Source organism: Canis lupus, chromosome 4, assembly GCF_003254725.2.
Source record: "Canis lupus dingo isolate Sandy chromosome 4, ASM325472v2, whole genome shotgun sequence".
In the NCBI taxonomy this organism is placed as follows: domain Eukaryota; kingdom Metazoa; phylum Chordata; class Mammalia; order Carnivora; family Canidae; genus Canis; species Canis lupus.
Genome location: NC_064246.1, coordinates 9,508,373 through 9,524,196, shown reverse-complemented (window position 1 = coordinate 9,524,196; position 15,824 = coordinate 9,508,373). Strand labels below are relative to the sequence as shown.

The 15,824-nt window shown below is 44.8% G+C and overlaps 1 long non-coding RNA gene across 1 annotated transcript; it reads left to right on the top strand.

Moving 5' to 3' along the window:
* Positions 1-952: 952 nt before the first annotated feature.
* LOC112660842 (uncharacterized) lies at positions 953-13,990 on the top strand. Its single transcript, XR_003137243.3, has 2 exons — positions 953-1,073; positions 13,673-13,990. It is a non-coding gene; the product is annotated as an uncharacterized LOC112660842 (long non-coding RNA).
* Positions 13,991-15,824: the final 1,834 nt, after the last annotated feature.

The window sequence follows — 15,824 nt, the reverse complement described above, 5'->3', positions numbered from 1 at the left end:
CTCTGGAGCTTCTCTTACCCTTGCAGCGGAGCCCAGTGGCACCTGAAACAGGGGAGCTGTTGTCACGAGTGTTGTCATGACCCCAGGAGCTGAGACCTAGAAATGGCAGAGGTCCGTTGAAGGGGAAGGGGTTGGCAATGGAATATGGTAATGGTGGAGGACGGATGGCTATACCCCTCCAGCCCCACAGCCACTCACGAGTTTAAGGGCAGAGTGGACTGTGAGCAGCAGAGATGGCAGGAAAGCTTTGGAGGTGATCCTGGACCCCCTCTGGGGGCTATGCTCACAACCATCCTCCTTTGGTCTTCCCATTTGTCCTTCCCATTCAAAACTATATGCAAAAACAGACAGTGAATCCTTTCTTCCTTTGGTATCCTCTTTTCTTTCCTTATTACATTTTTTAGAAGAGAGATCCACACTTTCTGACTTGCTTGCCTCCCCTCTTATTCATTCTTCAAACCGTTGCGGCCTGGATTCAGACCTCTCTGCTCTGTTCACTAATGAAATTGCTCACTGAAGTCAGTGCTGATGTTCTGTTTTCAAACCTTCATCCCGCCTCGTCTCCTTGCAGTCCTGACAATACTTTATCTTCTCCCCTCAAACCTCTTCTGTTTCAGCTCTCCCTTGCTCTTGATTAATGGCTGTGCCAACCTCGGGTTGCCTGAGCAATAAACTTCGGTGATGTCTTCAACTCCTTCTTTGCTGATATTAGAAACATCTATAGAATCCCTCCTCCTTTCTCTTGCCCAGCTCTACTTCTTGGTTTAACCTCACACATCCTTCCTCTGAGCTGTTATCCTCTGATCAAGCTACTATTTTTAGCTATGAACTATTATTGATTTCTAAGGTAATTGCATTGTGGTCAGGAACTGTGGTTTGGATGTGGATTCTTTGAGCTTTGTTCAGTGATGTTTTATGGTCTACTATGACATCGATTTTTATGAATGTTCCATGTATACATGGAAAAGCATGCGTATTCTTTGGTTGTTGGGTCATGTGTTCCATATGTCTCCTGCAGATTAAACTTGTTCAAATATTCTACATCCTTATTGATTTTCTGTCTACTGAGAGAGGTAAGTTAAGTGTCCCACTCTGTTGGTGTATTTGTCAACCTTTCTCTGTAGGTCTGTCAATTTTTACTCTGTGGATTTTAAAATGATGTTATGAAGGACAAACAAGTCTGAAACTATTAAAGCTTCTAATGAATTGGACTTTATTTTTTTTATCTTCAAGAATACTTTTTTCCTGAAAGTCTAATATGTCATTATGCCAGCTTTCTTTTGGTTAATATTTAACTGATATATCTTTCTCTGTTATTTTGCTTTCCTGCCTTCTAGGGCCCTCTCTAAGAGGGGGTATAATATGGAGGTAAAAAGTATAGACTCCAGAAGGAGTTTGCCTGGGTTCAAGTCACCACTCTGCCACTCAAGTTAGATTACCAAGCTATTTAACTTCTTAGTGACTTAGTTTTCTTATCAAAATTGTGTCTGTCTCATTGGGCTTCTGAGAGGAGTAAATGAATTAACATTTCTAGTGTACTCAGAACAGTGCTTGGCACATAGGCCACTGTTACGATCAGATATAGCTCTCACAGATAGAATATCACGGGATCTAAATAAACAGGATCTGATCATCTTTGTCTATTAGTTTGAGTTTGGTTATTTACATTTGTTTTGATTGCTGATATATTTTTATTCATTTATACTATCTTATTTTGTACTACCTATTTTATCTTTCTTGTCTGCCCACCCCCAACCCCATTTTTTCTTGCCTTCTGTTGGATTGATTATATCCCAACCCCTCCCCCCGCCGCCCCCAACAGTTTGGAAGTTATGCATGTTACTTTATTTTTTAATTTTTAAAAAAGATTTTTTTAAGTAATCTCTACACCCAACATGGAGCTCAAACTCACAACCCTGAGACCAAAAGTCACATGTTCTACTCCCTGAAAATTATGAATTTTAGCTGTATTATTTTAGTAGTTATCCCAGATATTTTAGTGTCTATTTTCAACTTAACAAACACCTCTAAAATTCTAAAAGGAAACTTTTATAAAACACATAAAACATTGTAACATCAATCATACCCCTGCAGGATTACATTACATGTATCCAGGATTCAGGTTCCAACTTGAGCTTTTTTTTAACCTCACAGATTAGGCACCATTGCTATTGTTTTATACAGTTAACAATTATTTGGATTTTTTTTTCCAGATCTGCCATTCATTTGTCTACCATTCCTTTTTGTATCTGAGAAATTTTGGGAAGATTATCCCCAATTCCTAAATTACATCCTTTTTAGGAAGTTCCTTTAGTGAAAATCTGTTGGTAACAGATTCTATCAGCTTTGGTTTATCTGAAAATGTTTTTACTTTGCTTTTGTTCTTGAAAGAGTGGCAGGAGGTAATGCTCCCTGAATATTTATGATTCTTCTCCCAACACACATACACATACCTGTACATCCTCCTTTTTAATTGGGTGGGGCTGTGCGACTAGTTCTGGCCAATATATTGTGAACAGAAATCATGCGTCATTTCTGGGCTGAGGCAATGAGAATATCCAGCATGACTCTGGTTTTCTCCTCCCCTTCTTTGTTGGTTCTGCAATCTATGTGCTGAGATGGTGGAGCCACAAGATGTAGGAAGCCTAGATTTGTGAGTCCCTGGATAGTGGTAGGTTGCCTTAGAGGGTTATCTGATTTGTAGGATATTTGCAGTAAGCATGAAAAAAATCTTTGTGTAGTAAGACACTGATATTTGGCTTCATTTGTTACTAGCCTATTCAGTCCGTATAATAGATATTTTCTCTTAGGACATTGAAAGTATTGTTCTGTTATTTTCTGGATACTATTATTGTTGATTCCATTGAATTATTACTTCCTTGTCAGTAATACATCTTCCCGTCTTTCTCTATTTTTTAAAAATATTTTATTTATTTATTCACAAGAGACACACACAGAGAGAGGCAGAGACACAGGCACAGGCAGAGGGAGAAACAGGCTCCATGCAGGGAACCTGATGCAGGACTCAATCCCAGTAGTCCAGGATCATGCCCTGAGCCAAAGGTAGACGCTCAACCCCTGAGCCACCCAGGTGTCCCCATCTTCCTGTCTAGGAACTTTTAATATCTTTGGAACAGAGGGAGGGCATGTTTTAGGGTTTTGTAGTTTGTCTGGGTGTGCAGATTCCTTGGTATTGCTGAATCTAAGGACTCTGAAGATTGGTATCTTTCATCAGTTCTGGAAAATTCTTGGTCATTATTTTTACAAATAGTAGCTTGTCTCCACTGTTTCTGTGATGTCTTCCCAGTATTCTAAAAAGATGTATTTTGGATCTTCTTTCTTCATCCTTTATTTCTTTTGATACTTCCTTTTCATATTTTCCATCTTTGTTTCTCTCTCTCTTTCTCTATAGTTTAGTGTGTCATTTCTTAATATCCATCTTCCCCTTCACTAATTCTCTCCTTGGCTGTATCTTACATGCTATTTAGCTCATGCTTTGAGTTGATAATATCAATTCTATTTTTCCTTTCTAAAAGTTCTGTTTGGTCCTTTCAGGATCTGCCTAGTGATTTTATGACCTCTTGTACTGTGGTTCTGTATTTGTCTGACATTCTTTTTTATTTCTTTAAACATAATATACTTAGTTTTTTTTCTATACTTGAAGATTGTCCTACTTGTTTTTGTAGTACTTATTTTGTAGTCTGTAGCTTTTGCTGATTGTCTCACAGTGGCTTGTTTACTCATATATTTAGTGACTTAAGCATTTTTTTCTTCCTAAATTCCTTTAAATTCTAATTTTAAATGATTGCTTAAAGAATTAGCCTATTTTATGAGATAAATGAAATAATGTATGTGAAAGTTCTCCGTAAAGTGTAAATAGCTACATAAATGAACTATATATACTGATATTAGATTTCCTGAACCTTAAAAGTATTACTTAAAACAATGTGGTTATACCCATCTTGCTTTAATACAATGCAGTTAAGTTTTTATTAGAAATGGAGTCAGGCGGGGGTGCCTGGGTGGCTCAGTCAGTTAAGTGTCTGCCTTGGGCTCAGGCCATGATCCTGGAGTTCTGGGATCAAGCTCCAAGTTGGGCTCCATGCTCAGCAGGGAAGTCTGCTTCTCCTTCTTCTTCTGCCCCTCCTTCCACTCATTCTCTCTCTCTCTCTCTCTCAAATAAATAAATAAAACCTTAAAAAAAAAACCTTTTAAAAAAGAAATGGAGCAGGGTAGAAACTGGAACTGCAGATTCTCATGCAACTCACTGAATTAAAACTTGATTTTTCGTCTCTAGGTCTTTGGTTTCATTTATTTAATTTTTTTCTTTTTATTATGAGTATGATTTTTTCTATTTTGTTTTTGATTAGTCATTCTTAGTAAATAGAACCCCATTGAATTCTTTTGTTATTGAAGTATAATTAACATATTGTGTTATATTCTAAAGTAACACACACACAATCTGGGGTCACTACATTTTTTATTTTTTTTATTTTTATTTTTTGGCAATTTTAAGGCTATTCGTACAATGGGAACTTGGACTCCAGATCTGTAAGTGCTGGCTAGTAGCTAGGAATTTTCAGGAGGCATGTTTTTTTTTTTTCTCCTGCTTCCTCAGAACCAAGGCACAAGCAGACAATGATCTCTTCCACATTCCTCTGCAGGATGGGCTTTTTCCAGTTCACCTATTTCCAGTTCACCTGAGCTGTCACCCTTCAGAAATGACAGTTCCTGACCTCCCAGCCTGACCAGACGTCTGGCTATGGCCCCTTCTCTTTACATTTAATCTACTGACTTTGTTCTCAGCCATCAGGGATCAAAAAACACAGATTCCAATGTTCCCAGATTTGTGCTTACTGCTGTAATCAAAAGGATGCTTTAAATATTTTCCCCATCATCTTTAGGTGTTCTGTACAGGAAGGTACTTTAGAAAATGGAAGTTTCTAAATAGAGTCTACGTGGTGGGCTCAGTTTTATGGGAATCCAGTAAAGAAAACAAGACCACAATTGCTGCTTTCAAAGCATGCATGCTATTGCAGAAAGGCAAAAAATTCAAACTATAGATAAGTAAATATAGAGAAATAAGCAGTGATTACTGCTCAATAGATAAATAAAGCACATACAGAAGATAGAAGAATGCCAGGAAAGGGGATTGATTTGCAAGAGGATGGTTACAGGAGGCCTTGCTGAGAATGTCAGCTGTGTAAACACCTGAGGAAGTGAGGGCCAGGTGTTGAGGGTGGTGAAAGTGGCTCCAGGAAGAGGGAGCACACAATCTACTCCTTAAAAACTCTGGTTAGTAACATTAAAGCTCAGTAGCATGGGCCTCTCCTCAAGAGTAGAGGAAAACTTTTCCAGGAAAAGATGTCCTAGAGGTTGTAAAAATACAGAGCAGTCATTCTAAGGGTCAGGGCCTGTCTCTGCCCTGGGAGGTCCCCACAGGGAGACTCTCGGCATCCTGTGTCCCATATTTCCTAGGTCCCAGGTGTAACAACAAGCATGGAGCTCCCTGCTATCACCTCTTCCTTTTTCCGCCCCGTCATTTGCCTCCTCCTCATACAGAGATTTTCTTCCCTTACACACAGGTTCTCTCACTGTGTTAGCCAGAGCCTTATGGTGTTTGTTTAAATAAGTAAACCCATCAGCAGTGCGATATGAAAGAAAAGTTGGACCTTCACACTGATGATGGATGTGATGTGCAGAGTTTTTTAAGGCACTTAACTGGAAAACACAGCCTTGCTCCCTTGCCTGGGACATGCTAACTTTCCTCAAACATTTCTTCCAACAGAGCAAGTAAGTTCTTTCTCCCCTCTGTGAGAGGAGCCGCCTGCCCCCTCAGGAGCTCTCTGTGAGGGAGGAAACAGTTTCTGCCACCAGGCCCTGGGGCCAGGAGCAGCCTCATAACCAGGCCAGCTGTGGACAGGCCCGTGTCGGGCTCAGCCCCGTGGCTGCTGCTCTGCTCCTTCAGGGCAGCCCCTTCCTCAAGAGCACCCCTTTCTCAGTTGGGTGCTGTGATGCCAGTGGAGAGAAACAGAAACTCTACCTCAGAGGTACTTCAGGGAGGGATCAGACTTTCTTTACCCACTTTCTCAAGTCTTCTCGAACTAGCAGGAAGCATCTGCTAAACAAAGCATGTTCTTCCATCCCAAGGGTGCCAGGGGTTGTGTGTTGATGGAGAATGTTTGAGTACAGCCTGTCTCCACCTTCACTGCCCCGTCACCCTGGCCAAGTATCTCCATCCCAACGTGGTTGGGCCTGGGGCTCCCACCAACACTAGCCTACCATGTGGCCAAAGTTTATGTGTAGAACTTTGTGCTAATTTTAAAGTTCATGCGAAATTTTCATTCTATTCAGCAGATGCCAATGTGTTTTGCTTTGATATTTGTTTTCCCTAAAACGTGTCTGTAGAACTGATGCTCCAGATGGTGTGGCATGTGTGGCCTGGGCTCTGCACAACCCTGAGGTCACCACCTCCTGACTCCTGGGGCACGTGTCCCATCTGAGAAGCAGAGGTGGTGGAAGGACACAGGCCTGGGAGTCAGGAGGCCTGGAGTCTAGCCCAGGCTCTGCCACACTTGCCAGAGCACCTGACCTCAGGTAGCCATTCCAGTGTCTGGGCTTCGATGTGCCCATCTATTAAATGGGAACATCGGGCAAGGTGGTCTCTGTGGTCCCCTCTAGCTTGAGCATCCCAGACCTTACCACTCTATGTGCAGTATCTGGTTGCATCCTCATTTGGGAGGAATCCTTCATCAGAATCCAAACATTTCTGGGGCACCTGGGCAGCTCAGTGGTTGAGTGTCTGCCTTCAGCTCAGGTCGTGATCCCGGGGCCCAGGGATCGAGTCCCACATCGGATTCCTTGCGGGAGCCTGCTTCTCCCTCTGCCTGTGTCTCTGCCTCTCTCTGTGTCTTTCATAAATAAATAAAATCTTTAAAAAAAAAATCCAAACATTTTATGTTTGTTTTTAGCTCAGTGATGGCATGTTTAGTGAAGTCAGTGGCAAATTGTTTTTTTCTAAATGGTGACCAGAAAAAATAATATTTTCTTCCTATTTTTAAAAAGTCTCAGGTTCTGGCAAGCCTGGCATAAGTGTCAAGTAACACAACCCCAGGCTTCACATTATGCTTGAGCACTAGCCTCTTTGGGATCCAAAGTAATGAGGCCACAATCCAGGTCCTAATCCCCTTCTCCCAAAACATAGCAAGTAAATTACTCATGCTTCACTAGCCTCTTTCCCCATGGGAGGTGGGAATGAGAAACAAGGATTTGTTTCTAGATGCACAGCGTGGAAAAAGCTTGCAAGGACTTGAACGGGGGCTTGGTTTGGAGCCTGGGGAGGCATGAGCGGGTCCCCTGATTCCCTGGCTAAGACTCTTCCACTTAGCACAGGAATGCAAGTCACATCATAGAAGTCCTCTTGATATAAAAAGATCACGTTTGTGGCAGCTCTAGCAAATTGTTAAGTGCTGCATAAACATGAAGAACCAATACCAGTACTTTTATGTGGAAAAAGAGCTGTCTCTATTGCTGTCTTGATAAATAGTAAACCCCTTCCTTCCTTCTTCCAGCATGTACTTATGTTTGTTCTGTTTGCATTCGCATGCAAATTAGTCTTTCCTCTTTAAAGAAGTCAGTTTAACTAGAAGCATTAAATATAATGAAGTAGAAATGCATTAATGTCATGCTGGCAAGAGAGCAAAAAAGCAGAGCACCTGGTTGGATGTGCTCCACAGAGAGGATGCGCATCTGCTTTCATGGCTGAAGAGGGACCATGATGCCGGATGGCTGCGAGGAACCTTAATGATCATCTGGCTCTGGAGTATTCAGTGAAAAGTGGCTTCCTTGGCCTGTGGCTTTGGTCTGTCTAAGATATTTAGTTAAAACCAATGTTTTACATCTTTGATCAGATTTATAAACAAATGGTATGATTTGGCTTCCTCATGTAGCCACCATCAACTTCCTGTAAATAGATGACTGTTGCCAGGTGTCACCTTAGCAGGACTGAGCCATTAATCATGGCAAATGAAGCTTCAGGTAATTAAGTACATAATTTTGAGCTGTGAAGTGAAATTCCATATAAAGGATATCATGAAGCTGGGTATTATGTAGAATTGCTGACAAAAAGAGACTGCATGGAAATATGGTCTTTCAGTAACATTTGACTCCCATCCAATCCTTGTATGCCAATCGTTGAGAGTGCTCCATGTGTATATGATCCTGGACTCACATGGTCTTCACAGGTAAGGATTTCTGATTGGGTCAGCCAAGTTAAATACCCTGATCTAGCCATTCCTCTTGGTTATAAGTTATAAGAGGAGTTATAAGAGGAGTCTGGTTATAAGAGGAGTCTGTGGTCCTCAGGATAAAGAAACAGTATGAGACAAAGGTCAAGGACATGGAGGAACACCTGGACCTGGCCAGGGCAGTGGGCCAGATCAGGGCTGGGTGTTAGAGGGTGAGGCCAACCCAACAACAGTGGTCCAGATAAGCTTGGTGCCAGGGCGCCCTGCTGTCGGGGGCAATGAGAGGCCACTGTCCTTCTTTCCTCCAGACTGTCTCAGGCTTCGATGGTCTGGTGCTCAGGGAAGGGCCAGCAATGAACAAGACTTGCCCATGGGGCACTAGGCATGGAACCAAACATATCCCAAGGGCAGGGCACAGCAGCAACACTGGAAGATGCGTTGGTAGATAGGGTCAAGAGGGAAATGTCTTGCTTTAGTGGCAATAGAACAGGAGTGAGAGAACCCAGGGGGATAGAACATACATTAGGGTTGTGGAGAGACTCCCTGTGGTCTGGAGTGAAGCTTCCATGAGAGCTGCAGCCTTGGGTCTAGGTGGAGAGGAAGCCACTGGAGCCATTGAGCTGTTTTTGATACTTGCAGGGGAAGGCAGATCATGAGTCCCTGCAGAGTGAATCCAGAACTCTGGGGTTTCCAGAAAGCCTCACTTTCCAGCCTGGGAACCTGGGATGCAGGAGCTGGCCTCCTGTAGGAGGTGCTAAAGGGCTGGGTGCCTAGGCATGATGGTGCCTGGGGTAGATGTAGGCCCACAGTCACAGAGAGGTTGGGCTTCCAGAGCAACTGGGAAATCCAAGAGAAGAGGTGAAGGAGTTTTATGGACCAAATGTTTATGTGTCGTTCCCCACCTCTACCCCCCAAATTCATATATTGAAGCCCAAATCCTGAAGGCCATGGTATTACAAGGCAGGCCTTTGGGAGGTGATTATGTCATGAGGGTAGAGCCCTCATGATGGGATCAATGTCTTTATAAGAAGACAAGAGAGAGCTTGCTTTCCTTTTCTCTCTGCCCTTTGCTATGTGAGGCTACAAGGAGAAGGTAGCCATCTACAAACCAGGAAGTAGGCCCTTACCAGACACCAGATTGGCTGGCATGTTGCTCTTGGACTTCCCAGCCCCTAGAATCATGAGAAATAAATGTCTGTTGTTAACCCCCACTGTCTGAGGTATTTGCTATGGCCACCTGAGCTGACCAGAATAGGGAGGAAGCCCAGCATCAAGGTTGGGGAACCCAGGGAACACTGCCAGCCAGGCCTCCTCCAGGCATCGGGGTCTCCCCAACACCTATGGGATCCTTTTTTTTTTTTTTTTTAAAGATTTATTTATTTATGATAGACACAGAGAGAGAGAGAGAGAGAGAGGCAGAGACACAGGCAGAAGAAGAAGCAGGGTCCATGCCGGGAGCCCGACGTGGGACTCGATCCTGGGACTCCAGGATCGCGCCCTGGGCCAAAGGCAGGCGCCAAACCGCTGAGCCACCCAGGGATCCCCCACCTATGGGATCCTAAACAAAAGTACATTCTGTGTCCTAAATGCTCCACAAATCTGTCCATCTTTACCCTTATGTCCTGACGCTAATTTATACCATTGCTGGCTCTGCCCCGTGTTATGGCAATGGCCCTTCACTGGTGGGTCTCCCATGCCTGCTACTGCCGCTTAGGTCTGAGTATGTAATGATACCACTCCTCTGCTTAAAACCCTTCTGTCACTTGGATAATTCCAGTCCTCCCCCACCTCAGAACTTGAGCCAGACTAGTCCATCCACCCAGGTGCTGCTCTGACATCTTTGTCTCGGGGATACCCCTTCATACCTTGGCTCAAATGTTCCTCCCACAAGCCTACTTCTTTGGTCCTCAGAACGCACATACCTGAAGGCCTCCTTGTAGCCTTAAGATGGTGGTCATCAAATAGCGAGCTGGGTGCTTGATGTCTAACACTCCATGAGCCCGATGGTGGGTCAGCCCGATGAAGGCAGACTGCATCTGCCATTCACTACTCCGTCCTAGGGCTGACCTTACCTGCTGAGTGTTCACTGAGACAAATCAATGAGCAAATGAGCATTGTCAGTACTCCGGAATAATATTACTCAGTAAGGAAAAAGAATGTATTCGGACACATACCACAACATGGATGGATCTCAAAATGATTAGCCTGAGGGAAAGCAGCCAGACACAAGAGTACACATGGTATGAATTCATGTATATAAAGTTCTAGAAAGCTCAAATGAAGCTCTAGTGACAGAAGAAGATTAGTGGCTGCCTGAGATAGGGGGTAAAGAGAGAGTGGACAGTACCAGGGCAGGAGGGAACGTTTGGAATAATGCAGTTCAGTCTGTATCTTTGCTCATCAAAGTGAGCAAAGTGGTGTCAAAGCTCATCAAATCATATACTTCAAATGAATGTAGCTTATTGTGTATAAATTATACCTAATAAAGTTGATTGATTTTTAGATTGAAAAATGTTGCCAAGTTTCCTAATTAATGCCAATGAGACACTCACTGTTTCTGTCATTGAGCTACACCTGGACCAACTACATTGGTCCAACAAGAACCACGTGATACTGAACCTTGACTTTGTGCCATGTACTGAGCCTGGCACGTCACATGATTCAATCTGTTTGGCAGCCCTTGTCCTCCTGCAGCCCTCACCCACCCTTTGCCCTGGCATCCCTGTTTGTAGGCCATGCCCAGCCTGTGGCCAGAACCCATTGGACCAGGGTGGACCCAGGCAGGGCCAGCCAGTTCCCCTTCTGTGGGAGTTGGCCCCATGAGACTCAGAGCCCAGGTCCTGCTGTGTGGTTCAGAGTAGGCTGGCAAGACCGGATGCCTGCAGGGCAAACTGAGGCCTGGAGAAGCTAGAACACAGAGAAGAGCATGAGGAGGTGGGGAAAGGAACAGCCCCAGGCCCTGGAGCTCCATGAGGAGGGGGCAGTGGTTCCCAAGCTTCCTTTTCTGAACCAGCAGCTACTCTACAAGAGTGGTCTAAAGGCTTGTAAAAACTGGTCAAATGCCAACCATGGCAGGTGTGCGTTCCCGCAGGAGTTCACGTCATGGGATGCTCTCTGGCCCAGTTTAAAGGAAACAATATATGTCAAGTGCCTGGTCTCCCATAGATACCTACTAAATACTTACGCAGAAAAAATAAAAGAAAGATGAAAACTCATGCCACTGAGGTTTAGGAGAACTGAAGCTTCTTCTCCAAGAGGCCTGGGATAGCAAGAAGTGGTGTGGAAGTAAAAAAGTTCCAACTGCCCAAATAAAGGATTACCTTATGTGTTCAAAGAAAGAAACATTTTCCCGCCATTAACTCTTCTAGGGACATGTTGTTAAGGCTCCTTGTAAGTGGCTAAATCACGTAATGGATGGTATCTTCAAAGCGGTAGCACAAAGGATTCGGACAGGGTCATATGTCCCCTCTTTGTAGTAAATCTTGATAAAAGATCCTCCACTAGGAAATCTTGGAAGGACAAAACTACAAATTAAAAGAAAATTAAACAGAAAAACTCTAGGTAGAGTGTGGGCTCCAATCCCCTCCAACACTGAGGCTCTGCCCCAGGCTCCAGCAGGGGGCTAATAGGCTGGGCTGCAGTTTTCTCTTGAAATCAGATTTTTCTTAGGCAGCAATGCCATCTCCTATCTCTTGGAGGCTGACTGCAGCAAGAGTCATTGAACAGCCTGCCACTCATCCTTGCCTAAGAGGGAGGCTTCCTCACTCAGCCTGCGCAAGGCCTGCCGGCTTCAGCTCTTCCAAGGTGGCCTGGAGAAAGGTACTTTTATTGGGCTGGTTAGTTCAGAGCCCAAGTGGGGAGCACAGCTCTTAAGTCACGGTAACCCCCTGGCGCAGCAGCTCTTCCCAGTCAAACAAAGGCAGGCCCAGCCAGCCTTTGACCCTTGGACTTACTTAACCTCTCACTGCAACTGCCAGTGATTATTATCGTGAGATGCTGTAATACAAATGTGATGCCAGGACCCCATTCCTAGGGGCCAATTGATTCAATTGGCCTCAGGTGGAGGCCAGTACCAGGAAATTTCAACGCGCAGCCAGGATCGAGAACCATGCAAACAATGAAGGCATTGCCACCTCTCCATCCCCCTGGAGGCTGCCCATCCTTAACACAAAAAATTCAAGAGCAAGACAGTGGAGAAGAAATTTTGTAAAGTTAGGATTAATTAATTTTGTCTTCTTTTCCCAGAAATGAGAATAATTGTAGTTTTGGTCACAAGTTTTTTTCTTCTTTAAATTTAAATATATTTACTATCAATCCATTCATTTATTCAACTAACCACCCATCTACCCATTGCTCCATCCACCTACTCACCCCCCTGTTTACCCATCCACCTACCCACTCACCCATCCACTGACATCTGCCTTCCCCCTTCCTTCCTTCCTCCCTTCCTTCCTTCCTTCCCTGCTCCCTTCTCCCCTCCCTTCCCCCTCCTTTCCCCCTTCTCCCCTTCTTCCTTCCTTCCTTTCTTCCTTCCTTCCTTCCTTCCTTCCTTCCTTCCTTCCTTCCTTCCTTCCTTCCTTCCTTCCACCCTACCCATACATATTGCATTCAAAGTCATGCCTGGGACAGAGGAAGAAGCCTGGGGAGAATCTGGGGCAGAGGTCTAGAGCTCTTTTGTTTCTCTTGGTTCTGCACCTTCTAGCCAGTGGGTTGAGGCAAGTCCTTTAATAAAGCTGGGGTACAGGCTATCTAAACATTAGAGCATTGGATTAAAAATCCCAGAGGATCGGGCAGCCCGGGTGGCTCAGTGGTTTAGCACCACCTTCAGCCCAAGGTATGATACTGGAGACCTGGATCCAGTCCTGCATCGGGCTCCCTGCATGGAGCCTGCTTCTCTCTCTGCCTGTTTCTGCGCATCTCTCTCTCTCTCTCTCTCTCTCTCTCTCTGTCTCTCATGAATAAATAAATAAAATCTTAAAAAAAAAAAATCCCAGGGGACCTATTTTTCTAAAGGTCTATGGATTTATAAATCGTGTACTCTACCATCAAAAAGTTTGCAATGTGCTTAGAGATACAAGACACATAAATACATAAAAATACAAGACACATAAATACATAAAACGCTAGAGGACCGAATGCACCTCGCTGAAGATAAAGCCTCAGGGCAGAGGTCCTGCTGGCATAGTGACTACTCTCCTCCAAATCCTAGGAGTGCTTCATGACCAAGGTCCCTGATCTTGCAGAGCTGGCACAGCAGAGTGCATGATTTGACTTGTTTTTGCAGGGGTAGTTATACGTTTGCAATTTAAAAAACCTCTCCAAAATCTCAAAATAAGGCCAAGAAAATGATTGGGTGATTTTCCAATGTCATCTGAAAGTTTTGTTTCATAGGGTGACCCTAAGATTTTTTTTTTTTATATTTCTAGGAGGATGCGGCTGTTGTCTGACTTTGACATTTACTGTTGATTAAGGGCTCAGATTGTGTGAAGTTCCATGTCACACTGCAGGTGTCCAGTGGAGATGCAAATGATTCCTGTCCAGTGAGAGGAAAGAATCAGGATTCATTGCTCTGTAGGACATTAACTGGATATGTCTCAAACATTAAAAATCTATTTTAGTGTGTCTTTCCCAATGGACTATATAAATCCCAGTACTTCAAATGCCATTTGAATCAGCATTTCCGACTTTCTGGCTCCCTCCTTAATTGATGAGCTGAATAAAATTGTGGGTGTCTGTTCATTCTATTTTGCTTGAGAGCCATATTTTTAACTTCTTTTAAAATTTCCCTTAGCACTGATCCAGGCCTTCTCCCCACGAGTCCCCTGCTGAGGTGAGTGTGCAGGAGAAGATCCCAGCTGAGGGATGGAGGGGGCCACCCCCTGCCCTGGTTTGTCTGGGCTAAGCCCACAGGGGGCTCAGCAGCCAATGGTCTCACAGTGGAGCCACCAGCACACTCCATGATTCCAGCTCCAGTGCTCAAAAGGGCCCTTTCTGGACAGGAAACCTGGAGGGAGAAGGTGACTCAGCTTTAGCATGCCTGGCCTCTCTCAGAAGCATGGGTTGGCACCAGAAATCAAGCAGGGACAGAGACCTGGAAGACCCAGGCTAATCAGGCTGTCTGGGACAAGCTGGGCTACGCTCCTGTTCCCCAACCTGAGAATCACCCCTCCACACACACTGGAAAATTCTTAGGGCATGTCACCAGGAGGCAGGTGAAACCCTTGGAATGTCTGTTCTTGTCCAGCTTGGTTCCCAGGAGGTGGGAAGGTAATCCTGAAAGGGTGGCATTTTGAGTTCATTTAACTTAGCTCTCTCAATGGAGTCTTAACCGGAAGTCCAAAGCCCAGGACAGTGCAATAAAATGGCCCACCTCCACTGACCGCCTTATACATTGATTTCACCCCAAAGTAACAGAAGCAATATTAGAGATGGTGGGAGTCAAACTTGATGAAGGTCAATTGAAAAGCACTGGGCAAGAGGCCTTACTGGGTTCACGTCACTAGTCCCAATAATTCTGAGAGGCTTTCCTGAGAAGCCATGCTGCCACTACCAGGAGTGAAGGCTAAAAAGGGAATGCCATGGAAGGATGTGCATCCACCTGGCCACAGCTCTGAGTGGCTAATGCTGTGACCCGTGGGTTCACCTAGGGAAGGTCAGGAAATGCCTCAGGACTGCCCGCTGGGGATTATAATGCCCTGTGTGTCTACGTGTGTTGGGGGGTTTCCTGGGCCATTTCATTCTTCATCCTGAAGCAGATCTGGTCAGCCTGCTTGGATAGGCCATGGGGACCTGAGGACAGGTAGTGGGAGGAAGTGGTGGAACCCAGAAGATTCTGAGTGGCATATAGGGCTGATGGGCACAGCCTGGTGGTCTAGGAATGTGGAGTCTTTCTTTTCTGGGATGTATACTGGCTTTGGAAAAACCATCTTTCTATTCCCAGGGACAGGGTTCCACTCTCTATCCTCAGCAGGCTGGTCACATCCTCCATCACCCAAAGCCAGGTTGTTTGGCCCTTGTTAAGTCCACGCGTGGGCTATTGGGGGCTGTCTGGGATGGATATGCGGTAGGATCACTCCAGGCCCGAGGCCTTGGTCCAGCCCTGATTTATGAGAGCAGATTCATCTCTATCCAAACACAGAGTTAATTCCTTTCCATTTATAGCAGCAAAGGCTGTGGGTAGACACCCCTGCCCCCCATGGGCCCCTTCACACCTGCGTCACCAGACCCAGTACTCAGCTTCTCTGTCTAAAATGTCTGCTTTTGGTTAATAGCCACTTGCTCACTCAGGTGGATGGATCTTCCAGAACGAGGGTGCACCATCAACTCTTAAATAATGCTCGAGGCCCTACCTCTCAACTGTGTGCAGCTTCGCGGTTTCTGCCGGTCACATCCATCACTCAAACCACTGGCATTTTACCCTGACCTTCCTATTAACTTACAGTGTAGAACGCTTTCTTCTGGATTTAACCGCGGAACCCCGCAATGAGGTAAAGCTCTGCATGAATTTCAATTTTCATATTTGTGTGATGAGGTCTGAGGCTCTTGCTGTGCCAACACCATCCATAGGGGCTCGTCAAT